Source organism: Solanum tuberosum, unplaced genomic scaffold (assembly GCF_000226075.1).
Source record: "Solanum tuberosum cultivar DM 1-3 516 R44 unplaced genomic scaffold, SolTub_3.0 scf00292, whole genome shotgun sequence".
NCBI lineage: Eukaryota > Viridiplantae > Streptophyta > Magnoliopsida > Solanales > Solanaceae > Solanum > Solanum tuberosum.
In genome coordinates, this window is record NW_006239216.1 from 727,557 (window position 1) to 734,082 (window position 6,526).

Below are 6,526 nucleotides of genomic sequence, written 5' to 3' on the forward strand. Positions count from 1 at the left end.
TACTGCAAGTCCAATAAACTGTTGGAGTTGAACTGTGATGTTAAATTAAAGATGTGTATAATGTATTAAAATACTATCTGAATCTTGAGGTATTAAACATGTTAGGTAGAAATGTTGAATTTAGAGAGTTATCCTATGTAGAAAGAGTCATTGTCTTTTAATCACAATAAAGGACTAACTATTTGTTGTTTTCTTTTTTTAATTTCATTTAGCTTGATATTTTTGTTGCAGGATGGTTAACATTGTTTTTATTTCATTGAATTGCAATGTGTGCAACTATACCTATCTGAAATGGGTCCATACAAATACAGATGAGCACTCAACGTTGATTTTCAACTATCCGTCACAATTGGTATACTTGTAGCCCATGTGTTGAACTATTTATTTGCCAAGATTCATTGGGGATGGAGGTTGAGCTTACGAGGTGCCATGGTACCTGTATTAATCATCACAGTAGGCTCATTGTTTCTCTCTGAGACCCCAATTCCATGATCGAACATGGTAACCACGATGAAGTCAAAGCTTAGCTGAAGAAAATCCGGGGAATTTAAAGATGTAGATAAAGAGCTCAATGATTTAGTTGTGGCAGCTGGGACTTCTAGGAAAAGTGAACAACCTTGGAGGAATTTGTTGCAAAAGAAATATACGCCACATCTCACAATGACAATCATGATTCCATTTTTCCAGAAACTTAGTGGAATCAATGTGATTATGTTCTATACACCAGTGTTGCTTAAGACTATTGGTTTTGTTGTTGATACTTCACTCATGTCTGCTGTGACCACAGACCACTGGTGGAGTCAATGTCATTGCCGCTGTGGTTTCTATTTACTATGTTGATAAATTGGGAATGAGACTCTTGTTTCTTGAAGGGGGAGTTCAAATGCTCTTTTGCCAAGTAAGTTCATTTCATCTTCTTGGACTTTTTCATGGTGAAATTTTCATATGTGCTATTACATGACTCGTTCTATTTGACATATCGTAAGAAAGAATTCTACTTAAAATGACTCTATTCCATCGTAGTTAGCCAAACATATTGAGATCCATAAGAATAACCGAAATCTTGATACTATGTATATAGTTGAGTAAAAACTATGAGATAATTTGAGGACACCATTAATTTGTGTCTGAAATACCAACATTGATTGATGAATCAAACCTAGAAATCTCAAGCTCAAGTTGATGTGGAATTTACGGCAAATAAATAAAGAAATAGAAGAAGCAAGTTATGTTACAATTGTTGTTTGGTTAAAGGTTGTACCTTTACCTTCTATATTTGTACTCATCTTGATCAAAGACTACTTTATTAACTCAATTAACTTATCCAAACTCATAAAAAGAAGGAATTTTAGCTTAGAACTAAATTATAAGAACTGGATATGAAAGAAGAGAAGCTTGGTAGCTTGCTCCAATCCAGTTTCAGAGATGCAGGAGTCCAAGGCAACTGTCGGGGCATTTGAGTGCACACAAATGCATTGGACAAGATGGAAGAAATATTGATCGTTGCAGGTAATTTATAGTGATCGAAATCATATCCAACAGTTAAAAAATGGTTGCTAAAAGTCAATGTTTTGTGATTGATTCATAACCACCTAATCATGTGATTGATTCAGAAGTTTTGACTGAGAGACTATGGTGTTTAGACCATAGTTGGGTTTGGATCCTTCACAAGTAGTGTATTTTTGTAGGATCTGATACGGGTGGAACAACATTTTTGAAGTACTACTGGTGAATTTATTCAGGCTAATAAGTTTTTTTTGTTTCAGGTTTGGATGATGAATGATAGACACAAGTGATACATCTTTTCATTTTTCTAGGGGCAAAATGTAGACAAAACACATTGTTTGTGCTCCTCTTTTTTTGTAAATTTCAAAGTTAATTTTCACTTAGATGTATACAAATGGTGGTGATGGGGCTACTGGTTCTTACCTATGAAGCTATGGTTGCAATGAATTTTATGGGAAGAGTTGGGCACGTGTAATTTTGAAGATTGTTGCCTTATCTTAAAAAGAATGCATGTGCTTTTATATGTTGTTTATGTGTGATTTTAGACATCTATTATAGCAAACATACAAGGAACTAAAAGTCAAGTCCTGACCATTTGAAGAATGAATGACAGTACCATTGCTGGTGCAAAATATTAATATTACTTGGCTCAAAATGTTGGGCCGTGCTTGGCACGGGCGACACTCATCTAGTTTTATTAAATAAGAGAAGACTTGAATATATGACTCATAAATCGCGCACACAAAAAAGATAAATAGTAATTGCATCCAAGTAATTACTTACTTTGTACAATAATAGTGGTTCATTATTAATTTGACACACTTTTTAAGAAATAATAGATAAATGATAAATAGTATTTAATAGCAAAGGTAAAATAGACACAAAAAGTAATTTATCTCTTAATTTTCTAAATTAGACAAGTATTGTTGGACAACTATTTTTAGTACGGTGAACAACTATTATTGAATGGGGAGAGTAATATTGTAACCCAAAGAAATTCTATATTTTTATTTTTCAAACCCACACAGAGGAAAACAAAATTTGTACCTGCTCAGAAAGACATAATACATAAACATGACCCTTAACTTGACATCAATTGATAGCTATGACCTTTAACTTTGGATATGCACAAGTAAGCACTTAAACTTATATAAAATTGAGCAATTGGACACATTCGTCCTACATGGCATCCTACATGACAATTTTGTATCCTACGTGGCGTCCTATGTGTATTATGCCATGTAGGACAACTATGTCTACTTGTTCAATTTTATACAAGTTTAAGTGTCTACTTGTGCACACTCAAAGTTGAAGGGCATAGTTGTCCGTTGAAGTCAAGTTAAGGGTCATATTTATGTATTATGCCGCTCCAAAAAGAAAACATATTACTCCACATATGCCCATACACTGTATAGTAATACAGCTTTAGGGGTGTACATGAGTGGGTTGGTTCGGGTTTTCCAAATATCAAATCAAACCATTTGTGTAAAAAATTTAAATTTATAAACCAAACTAAACTAATAAAATTCATATTTTTTCGGGTTTTTCAACCTAGGGTTGGTTCATGTTTTTCAAATACCAAACCAAACCATTGTGTCAAATTTTTAAATTTATAAATCAAATCAAACTAATAAACCTCGAAGTTTTTCAGATTTTTGGATTTTTCGGTAAAGTTTGCATACAAACATATAATTAACTTGTGCTCCAAATATTTCTTTAGTCCAACCAAAATACAATTATTTAAGGTGTTTCTTAAAAAAAATAACACAAAATATGAGATGAGTACTGATGACACAAAAATATTCAATAAAAAATAATAATTAAATCATCATATAAAATAAATATTGCAAAGTCAAATTGAAAATGATCATAATTTAAAAGTACCAAATCATGCTAAAATAAGTTTAATAAGTATTAGTTACATTACTAAATATTTAAGGAAAATTAAAATTAGATTATGTATTTTAATTGTCTAAACCAATGTAAAACTAAAGAACAATATTCAATAATATTGTCATTCTTAGTGTTGAATTGATTTCTTTTGCATTAGTATTAACTAGTGAACTTCTCCGCGCTAAGTTTAATAAGTATTAGTTACATTACTAAATATTTAAGGAAAATTAAAATTAGATTATGTATTTTAATTGTCTAAACCAATGTAAAACTAAAGAACAAATATTCAATAATATTGTCATTCTTAGTGTTGAATTGATTTTCTTTTTGCATTAGTATTAACTAGTGAACTTCTCCGCGCTAAGTTTAATAAGTATTAGTTACATTACTAAATATTTAAGGAAAATTAAAATTAGATTATGTATTTTAATTGTCTAAACCAATGTAAAACTAAAGAACAAATATTCAATAATATTGTCATTCTTAGTGTTGAATTGATTTTCTTTTTGCATTAGTATTAACTAGTGAACTTCTCCGCGCTTCGCGACGGTTATAAAGAGTGATAAAATTTTGATAATTTTATTAAATATAATATTGATGTAAGAGAAAAATGTTTGATGAGTACTTAGTAGACTTCCAAAAAAGTTGTTAAATTTTTTACTATTTTGAAAAAAAAAATTGCAATAAGAAATTCACATAAGATGCAAAATAAAGATAAATCATATCAATAAAAATGCAACATCATTCTTAATTCCTTACTCATTAAAAAATAGAAGGAAAAATATGAAATCAGTACACATATCTTTTGAGTTCTTATGGACGTCCACTCCCACATACCGATCACCATTTTTCATCTTATTCTTCAAATCAAATTAAAATATGAATATAATAAGCACCGAAAATATAATAACCTAAAAACCTAATGTGATCTTCTATAAAATCTTACAATGATTTTATTTACAGGGCTACTATATGAAACACCAAATAATATGATGAATATGACTATTAATTATTTTATAAGTCATAATTATAAAAAGTTGTGTGGAGTAATTAATGAAAATAAAGACAAATTAAGTTTTACATTTAACATATTCTAAAAATGTCTTTTTAATTTCTTTGCAATGCACATTTAATATAATTAACAGTTAAATATTTTTTAAATTCTTTTAATATAGCACATAAATAAAAAAGAAATCTAAAAAAAAATATAATTGTATTTCTTGACCAAAGAAAAATATCACCCTCACTTTTTCTCTTCCTAACTGTTATGTGGTCATATAACTATTTAGCACAAATCAATAAGTTACTAAAGATTTTAAAACAAACATGTATATATATATAAAAATAATTTTATAATAGTTCGAATTCAACAATCAATATATTTTGAACAATATAATTAAAAAAATTAATATTATTTTCCAAAAATTAAACCAAACCTCTAATATAGTATGAATAATGAAACTAATAAATCAATCAATTATAATATATTGAGATAATTTTTCATTTGACATCTCTTTATTATCCAATAATTTTTTATTATTATTTTTGGGAGTTAGATTGAAAAATAGAGAAAATACTCAAATGACAAGATGCTTATGTAAGAACCCTTTCCATGTTTGCTCCTCCATACATGTCTCGACAATCACCAATATCACACCATGCCATGATAATTTACAGAAACAATTACAATTTCTCAGAAAAAATAATATTAAATATTCTCTAATAATGTAACAACAATAACATATTTGATGTAATTTCACAAGTGAAATATGAAAAAAAAAATAGAGAGACAAAAAAGATGTGTCCTAAAACCTTTAACTTGATATAGCCTACCAAATTCATTGGAAAAAAAGATAAGAGAGGAAACATATGAACAATGCATTTGTATTTAATTTAATATAAATATCCATATTATGAACCCCTTTACAACAACCAAACAATTTCATAAAAAATGTAAATCTCAATTTGCTGAAACAATTATTTGACAGTACGAAAGATGCCTCAATGTTTATTGTTATATACAATATAATCATCATATTTTTGTTGATTATATAATTTAATGAAATGGAAAAATATATATATTTCCATAATAGTATAAACATAAAAATAGTAAGGAAGTTAAGATTACCTTATGTCTCTCCAAAGTATTATTTTCTAATAGCAATATTGAAAAGCTAGAAAAGAAAATTGTGAAAAAAATAATGGTTGGATTTGAATTGGGGACTTCTTTTGCTACCGTATTTAAAAGAATATTATAATGACTTTTAATTAATCTTAATAAATAACATTAATGCAGAATATGAAAGGATAATCAGCTTATACACAAAGAATAAAGAGATGAATTTAATGAAATTGAAGATGAAAATATAAGAAAGTGATATAAATGACTAATAAATAAAAAAAAGTTATACTCTTATTTTCTTGACAGAACGTGAAAGAAAGGAAAGAAAGATAAGGGTTTAAAAAAAAGTAAAAAAATAGATAAAGAAATAGAGAGGATTTTAAAAAAATAGATAAAAATATATATTGTAATTAATTTTTTATTTTCCTTAAATGGTGATTCTCTTTATATACTCACAAGTCACAATATTTTTAATCATTATGTATTTATGTTAATAATAAAAGTTGCAAATGATTTCATTGTTTCATCCCATAAATACGTAATTATTCTAAATGAAATATATAATTTTTAATATTATAGAGAATGCCAAAAGTTCCAGATTAGGATATTAGAATATTTTCTTCCGGAAATGGGATCTTTCTTCCATTTCCAACTATACAATTAATATTTAGAATATTAAATGTGATTATAGAATGTTGAATTAATCTTTATCTTTCCTTAATTATAGTAAAATTGTAATTAAACGTTTATTGTAATCTTTCTCTTTCCTTAATTATAATAAAATTGTAATTAAACCTTTATTGTCCATAAATGGTAATTTTCTTTCTATTCTTGCAATGCAATTAATGCTTAATATATTGAATGTAATATTAAATCATATTATATTTAGTGTGATGAAAAATTTTAAAAATTGAGAAAATAGATAAATAGAAATCCTGGCCTCTAAGAGGTGCCACATCAACGGTTTCTCATTCAGATTTATATATATATATATATATATAGATA

General features: G+C 27.6%; 1 pseudogene; it reads left to right on the forward strand.

The window, feature by feature from the left end:
• Window positions 1-240: 240 nt before the first annotated feature.
• On the forward strand, window positions 241-1,085 carry LOC102583461 (sugar carrier protein C-like; annotated as a pseudogene).
• Window positions 1,086-6,526: the final 5,441 nt, after the last annotated feature.